The sequence below is a fragment of the Aphidius gifuensis genome, linkage group LG2 (genome assembly GCF_014905175.1).
Source record: "Aphidius gifuensis isolate YNYX2018 linkage group LG2, ASM1490517v1, whole genome shotgun sequence".
Taxonomy (NCBI): Eukaryota; Metazoa; Arthropoda; class Insecta; order Hymenoptera; family Braconidae; genus Aphidius; species Aphidius gifuensis.
The window spans coordinates 11,115,144-11,137,156 of NC_057789.1; positions in this window are offsets into that span (position 1 = coordinate 11,115,144).

The following is a 22,013-nucleotide window of genomic DNA, read 5'->3' on the forward strand; positions in this document are numbered from 1 at the left end:
AATAATGAAGATTTAATGAAACATGGAAATAGTAACAAAAGATTCAATTGATAATGTTGATACTAGTGATATTAGTGAAGATTGTAACTATCATTCTTATTGTAAATAAATATAAAAAATTAACACTTAAAAAAATACTTTTCTATTCAAGCTGTCAAGATCAACAACTCAGATGGACTCCAGAAAATCATCCTATCAGTAGTAGATAAAAATAATTTACTCATACAATCAATCAATGAATTGACTGAGAAACATGTAGCACTTGAAACAACTGTGAAAACTCTCGTCAATGAAATAACAGAAAAGACAAGTTCAGTCATTCACCTGGTATTGGGAGGGTTGACACTTTCATTTTTTTAAAGCCAATATAAAATATCTCTTCCAATGAATTCTGAAGCAGAAGTAGATGAATTTGAAAAACTTTCCAATAATTCTGAGTTCAACAATGATATTGTACGTATATATGATAATTAGATTTTCACTCATGGACAAGCTTCAAACGAATATTTTCAGAATTATATTCTTAATTCACGGGTCAACTACATGATAAAATTGAATAACACAAACAGCGTAAGTTCAAGTGCTAAAAATATAATTAGTAATTATTTAACAAAAACGTTGGTAATGGGCTATACAGCAGATAAATTTTCTGAAGGAAAAAAAATATTCAGTGTTTGTTTTTCACTTTTATCTAGATGCTTTAGAGGTACAGAACTAAATAGATAATTGACCTTATACTAAAACTGAGTTTGAATTTTTCATTTTTTTTTTTTTAAATATATTGACCTCGATTTTTGTTTATTGCAGATGCCTATTGCAGTTTTCCATTACCTGGTTAGCCATTTCGAAAAAAATATTGACATATTTACCAAAAACTAGAGATTTATAAAAGAAAAAAAAAAATTTTGTGAGCCATCTAGACTCGCGGGTTTATTATGTGTAAACATCTTCGGCGTGTTGTTGTAATTCAACGAAATAATAATGAGTATACATTTAAACAAATTTTTTTCATTTATTTATGAAAATATTGTTTCTTTTTATTTTATTTTCTTCTATTTTCATACAATTATCGTTGTTCAGTAATTTTCAAAAATCAATGATTTTAAAATTTCGATATATCGATTTTTTTCCTAATTTTATATTAACGATTGATAAAACTCATCAAGTAGAAAAAAAAAGTTCAAAAAAAAATTTTTTAATATATTCCGAAAATTTTTCGAGTGATCGATATTTTTCTGGTATTGGTGGTAATTTGTTTCGTAATTGATAATATAATAGAGCTAAGGAAAAGATGTAGCTAAGTAAAATATTTTGGCTGGTAAAAATATGTAGGTATTGTTTGTTTGGCTATAATTGAGACTAAGTAAAAAATATAGCTAAGAGAAAATTTAGCTAATGAAAAGATGTAGCTGAGGGAAAAATTAAGCTGGTAAAATTTTGTAGATATTTTGTTCTTAGCTATAATTAAGACTAAGTAAAAGATTGAGCGGCTAAGTAAAAAATTTAGCTAAGGAAAAAATCTAGCTAAGGAGAAGATGTAGCCGAGGGAAAAATAAAGTCGGTATAATTATGTAGATATTGTGTGTTTGGCTATAATTAAGACTAAGTAAAAGATCAAGCGGCTAAGTAAAAAATGTAGCTAAGTAAAAAATTTAGCTAAAAAAAAGATGTAACTGAAGGAAAAATCAAGCTGATAAAAATATGTTCGGCTATAACGGAGACTGAGTAAAAAGTCTAGCGGTTCAGTAAAAAATCAAGTGGCTCAGTTGAACATCTCGTGGTTCAAAAAAAAAAAAAAAATGAATATATCAAAATTTTTATTTCGACGTATTTTTCATTCGAAGAGTTTTATTATTTTTCATTATTATATTTGCAAAAAAAATATATATATTGAAATTTATAAATTATTATCTAAATTTTTATCGAAAATTTTTTCTCCTTGACGAGCTTCATTGATTGATATTAATAAATTTTAAAATAAATTGTTATTTTAGTAACTATACGATATATAACCGATAAATAGACTTTTTTTCCATACTTCAACTCCATTTTTAACCACTTTGCGCATGTAGAGGAATTTTTTCCCGTAATCGTGAAAAAATTTTCTATAAAAACCGAATAAAAAAACATGTTGTCCTCTGAAAGTGTCGATATAATAGATTTGTATTTGTTTTAATAATATTATTCTATTTTTATTTATATTAATACGTCTTCACTCTTATACGCCGTGTAACATACATTACAGCACTTCGATAGTTCAGTTCCCAAACTATATTTTACAAACACTATCTCGCATTTAGTATGTTCAACGAACTTGAATAATTTAAAATCAATAAATATCGATATTGAAACTTTGAATATTACTGTGTTATTTCATACGTAAATATACACATGAAAACATTCCTTGTTAACAAAATATCTTTATTTTTTTTTTAAGTTAAATTGAACTATCGTTGGTAAAAACTTTATTATAAATTTTTAACTTATTTAAATAGGTTTCTTCGGTTGTAATATCACAATAAGTTGCTCCGGGTTGACTCAGATACAAGTGTACATAAAAAGTCTCGAATATCCTCTAGCATGCCAGGACGTTTTATAACTTCTGGTATTTTATTGACTTTATGTTGCAATAAATCTTTTGTTTCATCCCATCCTTGATTGCAATAAGTATCTATAATTAAATCAAATGAAATATTAGCAGCAGCAAGCCTGTCAATCATTCCATCAGATAGTATAGATTGCAATGGTTTCAAAGTATCAACATTTGTTTTTTTTAATTATTGCTTTTTTAATTTGCATATTAATATCAGATAAAGTCATGTAATTCATAACCAGTTCATTGAGTTGGAAATGTTTTACACAGAGTGTTTATAACATGATGACATCATTGATTGCATTGTGTGCACCTGTGATTGACATTGCAAGTGTATCTGTCACTAAATTAGTAAGAGTACATGCACCTTTTTTTTTTCTTTCTGGAAATTTCTTTTTAAAAAAAAGGAATGTATTTTCAAAGCCAACAGTGATTTTTTTTTAATTTTCCAGTTTTTAATTTTCTTTCTGATACCTCAGCTGTTGACGATTTTTTTTTTCTTATTAATCTTTTTTTTTGGCCTCGTGGGTATTTGCATTGATTCTTCTTTTCACAACCAATTTATCAGACTTAACAATATGGTTAACGAGGTTATTAATAACTGGTATATTTTCTTTTTGTAATGCTGATTGTAAATATCGACTGTCCAAGTTTTTCTCTGCAACAACAGCTGCACATCTGTTATCAGCTGATCCACTTTGACTAAAACACAATTTTTTTGGGCACTTAGCAGCGATGGATCCATTCAATGACTCATTTGTATTTGTTGATAATACAGCTGCATAACTATCAGCATTATCAGTCAATTTATCAAAGGTTTTTTTTAGTAGATTAAAAAGTTTTGATTTTTAAAGCCACCAGGTATTGTTGAATGGTCATAGTGCTTAGGATCTTTTTTGTAGCCACACCAATCACCACAATTAGCATGAATATTAAATAAATGATTGAGTATATTTCTAACTGCATCTGCCATGCTTTTGCTGTGCCATGGCAGAAGTATTGTTTTTAACTCGATGCCAATTTAAGAACGTTGATATTCGTTGATTGTCATGATATGGATATTTTAAATACCCACACAACAATCTACTTACAACAGCTCTTCCATTATGAACTTCTTCCATTTTTTCTACTTGTCAGTTTATTTTTCTAAGTTTCATCGTTCTCCGACGTCTTCTGCGTCAATTCTGAACGAAACTTAGAAGTTCAATCGATCTTCTTTCACAAGCCTTGACCACTAGACCAATTATTTTTCATTTCATCAAGTTTGTGTTTCTATGCGTCAATTCATTTTTTACTGTCAGTTGTCGTGCAGCTGCCAAGCGTTTCTTCAGAACAGTTCAGAGCAATACCAATAATTTTTTCATATCGTTTGTAAATTGATTGACTCAAAGGTGGAACGTTAAGAACAGCCAGAAATTTGTTCAACTGGGTAAATAAAAAATAAAAAAATTAGTAAATGCTAGAAATTTATTTTTCATTTTTACATAATAACAAAAAAAAATAAGTATATTTACCAAGTGCACATCTTGCATTGATATCAAACATTGATTGTCTATCTTCTGTTGCACTTTGAAACTGACTTGTTAGCACTGAATTCAAGTAAAGACATGTTTCGCAACGTATCATTAGAAATGAACCAAGTCCTCGACGTTTTTCACCTTCAGAATTACGCAAAAACAAATTTTCTTTACATTTTATACAATAAAGATTTTCAACAATAACCCTAAAGTCAACATGCCGAATGCCTTCTGGTAACCCTTCACAAATTTCTTCTTTATCTTTTATTTTTCTTTTCTTTCCGTTTACACGTTGCTTTAAACGTGAATTATATAATTGTTCTGATACAATCTCATTTTTCCATTTAAATATCTTTTTTTATGTTTTTGCTCTCTACATTTTACTTGATTTTACTCAATTTTACTCTCTTGTCAATTTGTTTGTTGATGACATTTTACGATATCTAATACACATACGTAGGCACATCGACACATATACTTGCATGCACACACATCAATTCTCAAGGCGATAACTGTACAATAATGCAACGTTGCAGCAACTTTAATGCTATTTTCAATGATGATAAAATAAATCAAAAAAATATTTAATCAATCGGCAATTTATTGGTAGTAACATAGAAGTTTTGAAGTGTTATTATTTTGTCAATAAATATCGTTTCATCACTTTTAAAAGTATCGAAATATTAGTTATTTGAGGTTGGCAACGATGGGTCATCGCATGTCAAAAGGATAGGATTTTTCCCTTCCATATACGCACAAAAATCAGCACTGGTAATGCCTTAAGCTGTAACGCAAATTAATATTATCTCCAGCAACATGACACATATTATGCATATTCATAACAGTAGATTTGTCAGTATAACACTCTATACAATTGTTGAAAAATATTTGTAATAAATTATTGGCTTTATTTATGTTTGCACGTATAGGAGCTGTTTTTCTACACCATAATAGCCTTGAAGCATAGTGAAATAATAAAAATGTTTGTATTGTTCATCTGATATCATATTTTTCAATATTTTAGGCCCAACATGATTACCGGTCTTTTTCCCGAATGACTTTTTTCCCGAATAATTACTCCCGAAAGACGATTTTCCCGATAGACTTTTTCCCGCATACTTTTTTCCTGAATATTAAAATTTCTAGTATTTTTTAAAATTTTTTATTTTGTTTATTTTTTATTTTTTATTTTTTGTTTTGTTTTTGTTCGAACTAGCTTCATACTGTTAACTCATTTAACAGATAATTAAAATCGATTGCTTATTGCTTATTGCAAAATTTTTATTTGTATTTAAATTTGTATTAAAATTTCTAGTAATTTTTAAAATAAAAAATTAAATCGAGAATATAAGTAAAATGCACAAAACCAACAATGTCAGTGAAAGATGGCATAATAGATTTCGTCTAGTTATTGGAAAACATCATCCTGATTCATATTCAGCCCTGACAGAGTTGCAAAAAGAACAAGCTGATACAGAAATCATTGTAGCAGAGTTGAGTCTTGGGCGGAAGGTCGATGAAATGGAATTTTTAAAAGCATTGGCGCATAACATTGTTTTATAAAAATTCAATAAAAAAAATATTCTTTTGAAAATTCATTCAGAATAACGTTCGGGAAAAAATCGTTCGGGAAAACGGCCATTCGGGAAAAAAGATTCGAGAAAATGGATAGAAACCAAGCTTTTATACTGAAGAGCTACAAAAAGGTCAACATTCTAACATTTATTTGATTGAAAAAGTTTTAGAAAGATGAGGGAATAAGATGTATGTAAAATATCTTGGATTCGACAATAGTCATAATCAATGGATAAATAATCAATAAACTGATGAATAAAAAAAGCAATGCGTATTTATTTTCTAACAATTATTTTTATTTACATCATTCATTTTTTCTTTTATATATACTTTTACTAGAACACATCCGTTCAACAGGTATATAGCCCCAAGGCAAAGTGTCAGTTTCACCATTAATCGACCGACGTTTATCATCTTCCCAACTCAGAGCTATTTTTTCAATTGCTCTTGTCGTTACTTCATGTTTATGAGATCTCATGATATTTTGTGACTTTTTTAAAATAACATGATTAATTAAACGATTCTTATAGTCCTCAAAAGTTATTTGTCTTACAGTTGATCTTTTTACACCTTTTGCTTTTACACCCTCTCATATAAACACGTTTTTTTATTGAATTATTCTCATCTTTCATAACATAAGAGTGTAATTTACTCCGTAAACCTACGAATTCTTTTATCGTTTTTTCCGTTATTCTCATCTTTCATGATACCAATAACTTTCTTATTTTTTAATGGAATTCCATATTGATTATTTTCTGGATAATCAGATGTATTAAATTTATTAGGATTATTACGTAATAAATCATAAGGATTATGACTGAATATGTGGTAAACAGCAGAATCAGTATCGCCATATAAATACTTGATTTCATCTCCATATCCTGGTTTTATAAAATTATGAAGAAAATCAAACATATATGTTTTTGACATTTCCAAAATAGAAAATCCAAGATAAATTGGTTTATCGAAAAGTATACTCGTTGGTTTCCAGGTTTTTAACCCGGTGCAAAAGATATTGTTATAGAATGATAGCTAGTGAAAATCTAAGGATAGTTCATTCAGAAATTTTATAAAATATACAGGGATTGTAGAAATACTTATTGGTTATTAAATCGTGGTTAAGACTCACTTGATATTTTTATATGACTATATATTGTCTTGGCACCAGATCACAATGAAATGTGTTAATAGAATTAGTTAGATGTACTAACATTTATTTAGCTTTACCCCCACTTTTTGATTACTACTATCGACATCATCACAGTGGTGCCACCATTTCATTTTTCATTGACTACTAGCGACACCGTGTCATTTTCAATAATTAATATTGATACTTACTTGAATGAATTAAACCAATAAAGTTGTAACGGAAAATTTTACTTGAAAAATATTAAACAATAAAAAAATAATAAATGTCACTGAAAAATGATAAAAATATAATGAATCGAAAACAGGAAAAAAAATATGAAAAATGAAAAACCTTAGGATGGAAATTAATAAGAAAAAACAACATGTTTAAAAAATTGAAAATTATTTATTTATATATTCAATTTATTTTTTCAAAAAAACTTGTAATTTTGTGACCACATTGGATCACGACAGATTCGACCCCTTTTAGTTATCTCAGACGGATTGTAGCAGCAATCGTAGAAGTCAGCATCCCCTAACCTCCCAATCAGCTCCTCCTCTTCCAAAACGACTGTATCAGCATCATCATCATCATCGCTCAGCGAGTCATCTCCATATTCTTGATCACGAGTGTCTTTTATTTCTGTAAAAAAAAAAACGATCAATTAAAAGATTTATTAATTTCAAAACGAAAAAAGAAAATGAATTAAAAAATACAATATAGTGGCTCTATTTTAATATCTACCATGGGCGCCATTACAACATCATCATCATCATCATCATCACAGACTCCATTCTAAAACAAAAAAAAAAAAAAAATGATTATAAATTTTAAAAAATTAATAAATAATTTACAATATTTGAAAAATTACCTCCAGATCTGACAACTCGTTATCATCATTACAATCATGATCACTGTATTGATCCTCAGAATCCATTAGTGACTTCCATCCTCATCACCATCATCCTGTAAAAAAATTAAAAAATAAATTAAAATTAAATAAATCCTCATATAAAAAGGACAAACATCATCGGTCTACAGGAAATTTGATTGTTCATTGTTTTATCTCACTTACTCTTATAAGAATTTCTGTCTGTTTGCCTCTTTCCATTTTTTTTTTTTTATTTATTTCATTAGCAACAAAAAAAAAAAGAGTGAGTGAGACAGTTTGTTTTTTTGTTGCTAATAACCGGATAAATATATTTAATTCATTCGAAATAAATAACGAAATAAATGAATCAAATAAACAAAGAGTGATCTTCGAAGAATTCAATCAGTAACATATACGAGCTCTTGATAGACCGCGAAACACCTCAGATGTTGATTATTATTGTTATAAAAAATGAATCAGTAGAAATCCACGAAAAGAAAATACATTTTATTTCTTTAAGATATCTTTTAATTAATGATTGTTCCAGAAATACTGTACAACGAATATTTATTGTGAAAAAAATTCTTTTAACTTTTAAAAAATTTTAACTCCATAATTTTTCACTGCAGCTTTTTTTATTTTCATTATTTTTTTCACAGTAAATATTTGTTGCACAGTATTTCTAAAATATCCATAAAATAAAAACATTTTGAAGAAGTAAAATATAATTTTTCGTAGATTTCTATTGATGCATTTGCTTATAACAATTATAAACAATAAACATTTTAGAAATTACGTAGCGCGCCAATGGGCTTTTATAATGAAAAATATAAAAAGTGAAAAAAATTACCTCATTATCAGCATCATAATCATCAACTGAAAATAAAAATATAAAAATTAGTAAACAGAATGCTCAAATAATATGAAAAATAAACATTAAAAAAGATTACCATTGTAATGAGGAGGATTCATGGCGTCTGCAAATTTCTCACGCAACCGTCTCTTCACTGCAGCAAGCAATGTCCTGACAATCCTCTCCAAACTCTTCACGACTGTTTTCTTCCACATGGAATCCCTCTGGAAATGCATATTAAAATTAATGAATTGACCTATAAATTAGAATAAAAAATCTTTGTGAGCCATCTAGACTCGCGGTTTTATTATGTGTAAACATCTTCGGCGTGTTGTTGTAATTGAACAAAATAATAATAATACACGTTTAAACAAATTTTTTTCATTCATTTATAAAAATATTGTTTGTTTTTATTTCTTTTTTTTTCATTTTCATACAATTATTGTTGTTCAGTAATTTTCAATAATCAATGATTTTAGAATTTCGATAGATCGATTTTTTGTTCCTAATTTTATAATAACGATTGATAAAACACATAAAGTAGAAAAAGAAGTTCAAATAAAATTTTTTATTATATTCCGAACGGCTGGTAAAAATATGTAGGTATTGTTTGTTTGGCTATAATTGAGACTAAGTGAAAAATATAGCTAAGGGAAAATTTAGCTATGGAAAAAATGTAGCTGAGGGAATAAGTAAGCTCGTGAAATTATGTAGATATTGTGTGTATAGTTATAATTAAGACTAAAAAAAAGATTAAGTAGCTATGTAAAAAAAGTAGCTAAGTAAAAAATCTAGCTAAGGGAAAAATCTAGCTAAGGAGAAGATGTAGCTGAGGGAAAAACTAAGCCGGTGAAATTATAAAAATATTGTGTGTTTGGCTATAATTAAGACGAAGTAAAAGATCAAACGGCTGAGTAAAAAATGTAGCTAAGGAAAAAATCTAGCTAAAGAAAAAATTTAGCTAAGAAAAAGATGTAGCTGAGGGGAAAATTAAGCTGATAAAAATATATTTGGCTATAACGGAGACTAAGTAAAAAATCTAGTGGCTTAGTTAAATCTAGTGGTTTAAAAGAGAAAAAAAAAAATTTAATATATCGAAATTTTTATTTTGACTTTCTTTTTTACTCGAAGAGTTTTATCGACTGCCATTATTATATTTGCAAGAAATATATATATATATATTTTAAAATTTATAAATTTTTATCGAAACATTTTTTTCTCCTTGACGAGCTTTATTGATTGATATTAATAAATTTGATAATCAATCGTTATTTTAATAACTATACGATATATAACCGATAAATACCGTCTAAATGCCTATTTCTCTTTTTTTAAAACATGAAATTAGTCAATATTATAAATAAATTATTATTGTATAATAATGCAGTATTTTGTTTTAAGTTTAGGAAATATTATTTTATATAAACAATAGTATATTAATAATGTTAATCTTGTAAATTAATATAAATGAAAAATACTTGCATATGCATGTATACATGTATATGTACAATATGAACTTTACTTCGCCTAACAAATGCAAGCATAAACATTAAATACAAATAAAATACTTGTATATTAATATATACAACGGCATATATATAACAATAAATAAATAAATATATAAATACTCGCTCTTTAACTTCATCTATACTACAGAACGCCTGATGGTAATGGTTACCAACCGATTACCATGGCGCGATGTAGACTGACAGAAAATGGATTCCTTCCCAGATCCGTTACCGGATCTGACGTCTAAACTCAATTTTTTTCCTTTTACTCCATACCCAACCCGCGCCTAAAGATGTTTACACATCAATAAAATAAAATAGAATAAAAAAAGATTAGAAAAAGATTAAAAAGATAGGTTAAAAACATGTTCAAATGATGCAATTTCACGCACATGTTCAGCGAAAAATAAATACCTCCACCAATAAATAAATAAAATAAGAGTGTGATGTCCTGCGGTAGGCGCACCAATTTTTTTCAATTTCCGTCATTTTTATTTTTAATCTTTTAATTTTTATTATATATTCAGGGTATATTTTGATACCCTGAGCTTAATCTTACGCAATACAAGAGTAATGGCCTTGCACCCTCAATGATTTTTCTTGAGCCGGCACTTATGCTAAGTTTCAATACCGCCAATTTTAATAATTAATTTAAACGATAAATTAGTACAATGAGTGATATCAACAGAATCGTAAAACTACAAGGATTCTCCTGATACCACTCATGTTATAAAATTTGAATTAAAAATATTTTTAATTAATAAGCAAAGATCACGCTTTTTGGGCCGATTAATAGAAAATAAGTAGACTAAGGAAAATAGGAAATAGACCAGGAGAAAACCGAACGATCTCCAAGAAAGATCTCAACTTTTCTAAGGGATGATTGAGTCCCAAACTTAATCGATCTAGATTTTTCACTTCACTCGGTACGCAGCCTCTGCACCAAAACTAGCTCTTCCAGCTCTAATTAAGTACTTACTTAATCGCCAAAGCTTTATTCTTCTAATAAAGATTGAGAAAATTTTTCTTAGTTAAAAACTTAAAATAATTTTCTTTTTTCTTAATAAGAACTTAGAAATATTTTTGTTTTTCTAAATTAGAACTTAGAAAATTTTAATATTTCTGAATTAAAACTTAGAAAATTTAATTATTTTCCATTTAAAACTTAGAATATTTTTATTCGCAATTCACTTACGAATTCATTTATTCAATATTTTAATAATTTTTGGATTCAATTACCTTGATTTTTTTAAATAATTATATATAGCCTTCAGCTATATATTAAATTGATTAAATTGATTTTAAGTATATTTTAATTCAATTGAAACGATTACGAAGCTCTTGGTCAATAGCTTTATTAATTTTATTTTAATCAATTGAATGCTTAGTGTAATGATGTTTATAATCTAAAAACATTAAATAAATCGATATTTTTCGAGACAATAAGATTACGATTTTAATCTATAAAGTTAAATTCTGTGTAACACAAGTTATCAATTCAGACTCATTATCAATCCGTTTACATAGAATATAAATATATTGGCATATATAATTATCAAGAGGCACGGTAGTGCCTCACGTAAAGTATGAGAAAAAAAAAGTGGGGAAACGTAAATAACGACCGTGCCTATATATACACGACACAAAGCTAACCCCTGCCCGCTCCAATTCTTTACGAATTTATTAAAGTATGAACTCGTAGAGCTAAAAAAATTATTTTTTGTATTGATCCTATAAAACAATCGAGCTTTTTTTTAAAAAAGAAATCAAAAGTTTTCGATGAATACTTTTTTTTTAATAATTATTTTAATTTTTCACGATTGCGTTTTTCTTAAAATATCTTTGAAGTCCAGAGCAATCTTTCAACGGAATATTGCATTTAAGATCTTCAAAGTCTAGAACAATCTTGCAACCTTATGAAACAAAATATTATGAGATTTCAGATCGCAAACTGCTCGTTTGTTTACACTGTATACGCTGCCAATGTCATAAAGGTCTTTTCACACTGTCCACCAATTTTTATGTCAATGCGATCGCAAAAACTGTCTAGATAAATTTCCGTTTATGCGTTGCGTACGACGTTCACGCTGTATGTATTTTCAGTCAGTGTATATCTTTAGAACCTGTATATAGCAAATATATAAATAAATATGTTGAACATAGAAAAGTATTACATATTATTATATGAAGCAAATGTGCAGGTCAGTTATCAACATAATAATGACATAACAAGTTTAATTTTTGACTAAAGACACGTTACTAATAAAGTTGCTTATATTTCGAATTCTCGTATCTTTTTTTACTTGTAATTTTGTTGTTGCCTCTTAAATTTTTATGTTTTTGACGATCGGAACTTACCGACAGATGGTGCACGCCGTTTTTTCCACGTCTCTGTAATCTGAAATAATGCTTACTCTGATAAGCATGGTTACAAAGCTCGTGAAGTCGATATGAAAAATGCTGGAGTACAACCGGATTTCAAATATTACACGATAATAAATGTTTTTCGAAAAATCAACATATAGTAAAGAAAAATAATGATAATTTTATTTCTATGCAACCTTCAAATCAATACCTAGTTCATTAAGAATAAAAATCGAAATTTTTTGTTGCAAATTTAAGCCTGTAAATTATTATACTACATACAATGTAAAAGCAGTAGCGAAAGAAACTATATAAACCTAGACATTATTTTGAAGACTACATCTTTTTCTCAGTTACTGCTTTCCCTTTAGATTTTTATTTATTAAAATGAATTACAGACTTATTGAAAATTTGTAAGTTAATTCAATCTTACAAAATAAGGAGGGATAGTTTTGATTATTGTTATTTTCAAATATATTATATATTAATATATTTGCAAATATATTATTTCATCTGTAACATATATTATATTATAAACTATTTTATTGTGGTGTTATTCATTTATAAACAACTGTTTAAGGAACATAGTATATAGAAAATCTATCTATCGATTACAAGATTTCCATATTTTTTACATTTTATCCCGTATGACACGTTTAATACGCGTACGATAAGAGTTGTATCTATTTATGTTGTGATGGTCAATACGACACAAAACTGTAAATATAATTGCAAACCGACATTAAAAGATTTTAAAGCAGCATGTCCATCAAGGTTAGAAGCAACAGCAATTATTGATGCTGATGACAATGATAGTTTTATTATAAAAGTGAAATATTGGTTTAATCATTTTGGTCATAAATAATTGATAGTATAGTTGCAACAGTAACAGTATTATCAAAAAATTTATTCAAAACTAAGTTTGTCAAACTATTGTGAAGATTAATCAACGTTGTTCTGAAAATAATAATATTAATAAGTGTTATAATATAAGAATAATTATATGTTGGATAAAGTTTGTAACTTTTGGTAATTTTTGTATTTTACCAAAAACCGGTTTAAATCTGTAAGAATCTGCCAGGATTAGTAAGAATCTGTCATAATCAGTCAAAATCTGCCATAATCTGTAAGAAGCTGCCAGCATCTGAGAGAATCTGTAAGAATCTGCCAGACTATTTTTACCAAGAAATTATAGAAAAAAAAAAAAAATTCTGGACGAAATATTGTGGTTATTATAAACGACACGGTAAGGTATCAAGAAACTTCAATCTCGAAGCGTTGCATTTTTTTCTTTAACTTAAATATGTTTTTTAAATTTTTATAAGTATCATAATCTCAGTTCCTATACATGTGAATTAACTCTGACGAGAGCACATGTGAGAATCGTTAAATAACAACTAACGTAAAACAATGATAAATAAGCTATAAAAGAATGAATTATAGCAGACTAATAATTCGATGACGACTTGATGATTCCTAATCAGTTGTATTAATTCAAAAAAATTAATTTTTTGAGAAAAAAACAAAATATTTATAAATTGAACTGGCAGAACCCGGCAGACTGTTGATAGTCAAATATGTGGCTGGCAGAATCCGGCAGAATCTGGCAGACTGTTGGAAATCAAATATGTGGCTGACAGAATCAGATGGCGGGATCTAGCAGACCGTCAAGATCGAGTACAGACGAGCTACTAAATGTTTGGATCTGAGTATTTTATCTTGAAGTCTTTATTTCCCCTTCTATTCGTCCCTTAAGTCACACATACATTTATAAAAGAGAAACGATGTAAACCGAGTGCTCCCGAGCATGTTAATTTCAGCTGATTTCAGCTATCTCGAAGTAATTTCGGAAGCACTCGGATTACATCGTTTATTTTTCTTTTAATTGTGTGTGTGATTTGCGGATATGATGAAATATAGACTTGAAGAAAAACTCAGATCCAACATTAATAACTCGCCTATGATCTGGCAGTATTTGACAGAAGCTGGCAGACTGTTGAAAGCCGAATATTTGGCTGGCAGAATCTGCCAGAATCTGCCAGAGTTTTTTCCAGGAATACAGATATTCTACCAGGGTACTGATCTGTTGATATTCCCGATCGTAGTGTGATAAAGAATTTTACATTATTGAATTTGTGATAATTATTGAAATAATTAATACACCATACATATATAACAGTATTTCATACAAATATTCTTGATACGTAGTGTATTAGCTCCCATTATCTGTACTTTTTACCAAGTTAAATCTCGATGCGATCTGAAACACCTCCAAGAATCCCCAATCGATATTTTAGATCATGGTGTTATAAAAATTATTTATCAATCAACTAGTTAATAAATTCAAAGTTATTGTTGGAAAAATATTTAACAAAAAATAATATATTTGTTGATGATAATAATAATATATAGAGCTTTTACTGCCCGTACTTTTTACCAACCTAGGGAAAAATCATCAGATCAAATCAGATCTGAACATATCAAATTAGATCAGATTTGATCTGGCATATTCCAGATCAAGCCGGATAAGGATTAATGGACAATTTTAGATCTGACTTGATCTGGATAAAAATTTATTAATTTAATAAAAATAATTTCAAATTGGTCAACGCTCGATTTAAGAATATGGTTTTTCTCTTATAGTTTTAATGAAATACAATTGAGAATTCTATATCTTAACGATAAATAATTGACATCACTCGGACTTAAACATAATGCTTCTAGTGTGAAATTCCAGAGCCTTACCTACTTAACCATAGCAGTGATTATAAAACGTAAGAAAAATTTGTGTTCTTAGACATTCATTCGTCTGTGATCGAGTTTGATCTAAGTCCAGATCAAGTTTTATGAAACTAGATCTAGTTAGATCAAGTTTGATCTAGTCAGATCTGGTTAGATCAAGTTTGATCTGGTCAGATCTGATTAGTTCAAGTTTGATCTGGTCAGATGCGTTTTGATCTGGGTCCAGATCAAGTTTGATTTAGTCAAATCTGGTCAGATAAGATTTGATCTGAATAAATTTGATTTGATAAAAATTATTTATTAATCAACTCGTTATAAAAATTCGAAGTTATTGTCAGAATAATATTTATAAAACAATGATATATTTATTGATAATAATAATATATAGAGCTTTTACTGTCTGTACTTTTTACCAAGATAAATCTCGATGCGATCTGATTTAAAATAAATCCCAATTTCGATTAGAAGTTTACCGAAAAATTTTAATGGCAAATGGTGTTTCAATTCATTTTTTGTTGATACGGAATGTGAGAAGAAATTAAAAGTCCTTGAAACACTGACTAATGTACATGAATTATCTAAATTGCGCTGTATTCAAAGACATTACATCGAATCAACATTTTGTAAGTTATATCCACAATAATACTAGCTGGATAAAAATTGATAATCTGTCTATAATTGCTAGTAGAAACTGGCCAAGAAATGCAAAAAATGCTTAAATTATCGACCTCTTTACGTTTAAATCGATGGCCAGAGTCTTTTAATGATGTCCTTAATGATTTTCTTGAAAGAGATTCATGGGTCAGTACATCATCCAATACACTAACTCCAGCCTGCCACAGCTCTTCATCAACGGGTAATATAGGATATACTGTTCTATACAATCCCTTGAGAAAACCACTCACCCCGTTTCCTCGCTGGTTATAAGTAATGTATTGACGTTGATGGGTTGTTCCACCACCACTGACTTGATTATCATAATACTTCAAATACATTGACATAATTGATCACGTTTTTGAAAATGAACCGTCATGGTCAAAGGGTCTTTCCCAAATAAGACTATGTGGTCATTAGAATCTTTTATAATACATGATATTGTTTGAAAAGACTGTTGAATTACTGGTAAATGATAAGGTTGGAAATTCACATTATAATTCCCACCATACTTATATTCATTACTAACAAAAGGTACAATTCTTAAAACTTGTTTATTTTTATCACTTATAGATGGTGAACAAATATCACAATAAACATACAATAAGTTCGGCAATGCTCTTTAATGTAATTAAAGCCTAGAATATCTGCCAATTTTTTTGTTAATGTTATTGAATGTGAAGCACAGGTTTCTCCACAAATTTTTTTTTATACTGGTAAAACGTGTTTAAGAATTAAATTTGAATTCAAAACGTCAATTCAGTATTTTTTCTCCATTCAAGGCATTAATTATTGTCTAAATATTTTGATATACACCATGAGGTAAAAATATCGTAATACCACCAGACTGTGTTACAGCAACATTAATAAAGCCTTCTTAAGGATAGATATGTAAAAAACCAATAGGTATATTTTGTAACGAAATTTATTATTTCGTGGGTTCTCGAAATAAATAATTATCAGAATAGATATGGATTATTTATTTGTTAACGTTTGCGTATTAATAACCAATGGGAGTTGGTTATTAATAAATAAAGGATCACTAGTGCGAGGCTCTGTGTAGGGTCAAGACTATTATACATGACATCAATGGGGCGCCTATTCGATGTTTATAAGATGTCTTGACACGTAAACCTTATCGCGGCGATGGCTCCACTCCTCCGTCGAAGAGACGAACTCACCGAAGGCTGCGTACGAAGCCCGATCGTAAACCTATCGATCTGCGGGCTAGGAAAGCGTGCTGCGCATGTCCGGGGGCGATAGGTAGGAGAGTGCTACTGAGTGGGGTTAGAGCTCACAGCAGCTAAGCACTGAACGTCGTCGTTAGTCGACACAACTTGTCTGGCTCTCGTACTGATCGCTACCTTCTCTTGACTGGCTCTCTTGGTTCACTACTGGTTCTCTCGACATCGTTTGGATCTCTCGTAAAGGTTCCCTAGGTATCAGACGTTAAGTCTTGGTGAAACTCTGGTTGAATTTCCAATGACGGACTAATACTAATGATCACGCTATATGGTTCTCTTATAATAATAATAATTATTGTATTCATCACACATAAATGTCTATGTGTGAGTTCACGAATGGATCGCTGTAAATAATAACAATAATAATAATATTGAGATATATTATTATTGCAATGGCAACGTATGTGTAAGACCTGGTCACGGATGGATCGCTGTATGGTTCCCTATACAAAGTACATATCTCACATGTAGACTAGTTGCTCCCACACTTACGATACTTGTGACGTAGGTATTTTACTATAGTATAGTCGCAATGTAATATAGGCGTATGTAATACACTATGCTTGGTTCACGATAGTTCCCTCAGGTTTGGTTGCGTATTTCATAATCCAATCAGGTGGACCGCGCCCCTCTACCATTTCTAAGACTGAGTTAGGCTCCCGAAGTAGTTCTCGTGACTCTCACGGTTGTTGGCTTCCGAGATAACCAACATGGCTCCCCCCCGGTGATTTTAAGAAGGATGGTGAGAAATCCTCGTTGTTAACCTTGGCCGATAGTTCTCGCCGTGCAGGTCAGGAAATCGGTTACAATTTATATCTCAGAGACCAACAACCCAATCACCCTCCAAATTGATTGCGCGTGGTAGTTGTATACTAAATTCTAATGCATTATTATTAAGATAAAATTCAGTACTTTTGTTACTAACAAGTGTTAGGTAAAAATTTCTGTCATTATTCATTGTAGATTACGCAGAAATCCAGCTATCAAATTTCGGCGGCCAATCCAACCAGTGTACAAACTATTTTTTTTGCTTGCCTTCACCACGTGTCTTTAAAATTTTTTCGATTTTAAATACACTTTCTTCAATGTTTTTGTTAACCGGAGATAATTCAACATTCTATCAATAACTTCACCAGCTAAATCTGCTAACTCATAAATTTCGTTATTTTAAATATTTCCTGAGACCATATACCCTTTCTGGAATTCGCCTTTTGCAATACTGATGCGCACACGGTCATTTACTTTATATTCAAATCCGTTAACTATTTTTTCATCATCATAACGACTTTCTATACTTTTCTTAACGATTACTAAATCATTTATCGTCACTGTAGCAGGTGTCATTTTAATGGATGTATGAATAAAATTATTGTACCCATCAACAATTTGTCGCAATATATCTATATATTTATGTGTTCTTCTATGTGTAAAATAACGCCAAATACGTTCTTTTATTGAACGTATTACGCGTTCTACAATTGAAGCTTTAATGTTAGGATTTCTTGCCACTCGAAAGTGAATATTAGCATCGCCTAACATCTTTTGGATAATTCTTTTTTTAAACTTACTACCAGAATTGGTCTGTCATAAAACAGGCATACGACCATTACTCTTTTGAAATATACGTTCAAATCCTTAACATACTTCTGGACCGGTTTTATTTTTCAATGGTTTAATCCATAAGAATTTACTAAATACATCAATAACGACAAGTGAAAAAGTTATGTCATTATTTTCTGATTTTATACTTTGTAAATCTACTAAATCAGCTTCCCAAACAGAATTAATGCCTGATACATTATAATGTAAAGGAGGAAATTTACGTTTGATAGGTTTGTGTAGTGTATACGCGTCTTGTGAATTTAAATACTCTTTTATTTTATCGCTTGAATCTGAATATTTTGCTACTATATTACGTGCACCAGTATAAGCAACAGGATTTGATAAATCATAATAAATATTTGCAATGGGTAAATTATTATCATTTTTTATATTTTCCTTATTGGTATTTATGAGATCTTTTTTGACTTTTTCTTCTCTGGACTAAGTCTTTGCCATGATACTTCAGGTTTACCACTAGTAGTTGGTTTCTTACCATCCAGGAATTGCGGACCAAGTCTTCAGTGTCGTAACAAGGTATTTTTGCGCCATGGGCAAAATTATATTTTGCGCCCTATTTTTATTGATATAATATATAAAAAAGACATCATTCGTTAGGTGTATTTAACAATAATAAATATAACAAGCAAAACCGCCAGAATATATTGAAATTATTTTTTTTTTTTTACATAAAAATTGTTGTGAATAATAATATTAAAGACAAAATATTTTAAAAGTGATATAGATGAAGAATGAATCATTACAAAACCAAAACGGTTTTTGTCTTCTGGCGTTGTCACTGAAAAATTCATCTATGATATTATCGAAGTCTATTGAAGATACAATCAATTTGGCTGAATGATTTTATTTTATTATAAAAATATTGCAGAGAAATTAATCTAAATTATGAAATGATTTATTTGGTTACATCCATTCTTTAGCAACAGTTGCCAATAGCTTTTTGATTAATTAATTGCAAGCCAGAGTTTCAAGGAAAGGATGTAACCAAATAAGTAATTGAAATCTAGATTAATTTCTCAGCAATAGTACCACATATTAAATAAAAATTTCTGTGTCAAATGGCTCAGGAATAAATCTAAACTAATAGTCATTTTATTTTGTTTCATTCTTTCCCTTAGAAACATTTGCCATAATTAATTCATTGAAAATTTTTGACAATATTGCTAAAGGGATGTAACTAAATAAATTAGTGAAATAAGATCAATTCCTCCAGCAATTAGCACAATGGGTTTAATTTAATATAGAAATATTGCTGGGGAATTAATTTAGACTGAGATTTAATTTATTTGGTTACATTATTCCCTTAGCAACATTTGCCAATAGCTTTTCAATGAAATAATTACGGCAAAATTAGCTGAGGAAAGTATGTCACCAAATAAGTTAATTCATTATCTAGATTATTTCCCCAGCATTATTTTATATATCAAATCAAATTTATTGTGTCAAATGGCTGTGGAATTAATCTAGATTATAAATCATTTTATTTGGTTACATCCTTTCCTTAGCAACATTTATAACAGCTTTTCAGTAATCAATTGTGGGAAATGTTGATAGGAAAAGGATGTGACCAAATAAATAAATTCATCTATGAGTTAATTTCTCAGCCATTTGCCATAATCATCTAAATTTATGTCAATAAAAAAATGATAGGCAAACCTTTAGCATATAGTCAATACAAGTAGAATAAAAATCGGTCCATTATTTTAACTTGCGTTCGTGATTAAGTCGGTTAAAATACGATGTTAGTAATAGGTAAAATTAAGTAGAATTTTAGAGTATAGAGGATCGTGTCTTGGCCTTTGTCAGATGAAACAAAAAAAAAATTTCAATCGAAATTATTAAGTATTTTTTATTTTACGTTTTATTTTGCATTTTGAATATTGTTTTAGGATGAGTGTCTCTAAACGAAAAATAACAATTATAAGGACGATTATCTTCAAATTTAGAAAGACAATCATGTTTATGTAATATCCGAATGATCATAAATGACAGTAGTCAATTTATTTCCTGAAAATATAATTTTTTTTTTTTTAATTGTTTAAAAAAAAATATTTTTTTTTTCGTAACGCGCCTCTAAGTGCGCCCCCCATTACACTGCGCCCTGGGCAATTGCCCCTCTTGCCCACCCCTTGTTACGGCACTGCAAGTCTTTTACTAATTCTGTGGTTTGAACGGTCTGCTAATGGTGTTGAAGAAAATAATGTCTCTTCTTCGCCTTCATCATCTTCTGAAACGTTAGGAGACTCCTAGAAATTATCATTAAATACAAAATTACGTGGAGTATTTATTCCACGGAGAAACTTTGCAGATTCTTCTTGACCGATAGCATAATGGCTTTTACGATAACGTAAAGCATCATTCAATAAATCTACGATATTTGTATTGGGTATTTTATTATTGTTTATAAGACCAGATTTATCTCATTCAAAACGCTTATCTATATCCGCAGTGTTAATATGATCAATTATTGCCTTAGCTTTTTGTTGATATCGCGGAGCAACACTTTTTATTATATTCTCGACAGGGTATGATGAATTCTGTGTACTATTATCGATATCTTTATATATTAATTTTGTATGTGGTCTGTCATCACCACTATTAAAAAATAAAAATCGCCTAAACAGCTCGCGATATTCACTCCATTTTTCTGCATCATTTTTAGAAGAATTTAAAATTTTTGTAACATCTTTATCAAGACGCGATGTTGGATCCCCGGGTGTTTGGATACTTGTTGATACATAATTTCTATTTTCAAGCTACTTGAGTTTATTTATAGAATCGCGAGGTACGAGGGCCATCTTACGTGTATGCTCAATATTTTCATGCTAAATTTTTGAATATAAGATTTATTATAGACGTAATCAATAAGGCTAAAATACCAATGCAATGCTTTATGATAATTTTTTTTTAGCTACCCAACTTATTTTTGGAATAAATTGTCTTAAAATTTTTTAGATTCCGTTTTCCCTTATCTTTTATTGGTATAACCTCTTTCAAATAATTAAGAATAATTTCACATGTACAATGAATAAATTTAGAATCACTGTAATGAAGTATTGCTCGACTTTTGTTTTGGAATAGCATGAACAAGTGATGTTATTAATATTGTATTTTTCCGATCAAATGGTTTTCTCAAAGGCGCACGTCAGATATTAAAGATGTACAACTGGCAAATCAAGAGATGGATTAAGACATAATTTATAGGGTCACTAGAGAAAATACATGTCTGAATACGAATGTTTTCAGGTGTTGTCTGATTCATATCAATTAATAAGTAACCGTGTGCTGATGTAGCATTTAAATAAGCTTCTTGAATAAATTTTGTATTCAATGGTGATATTTG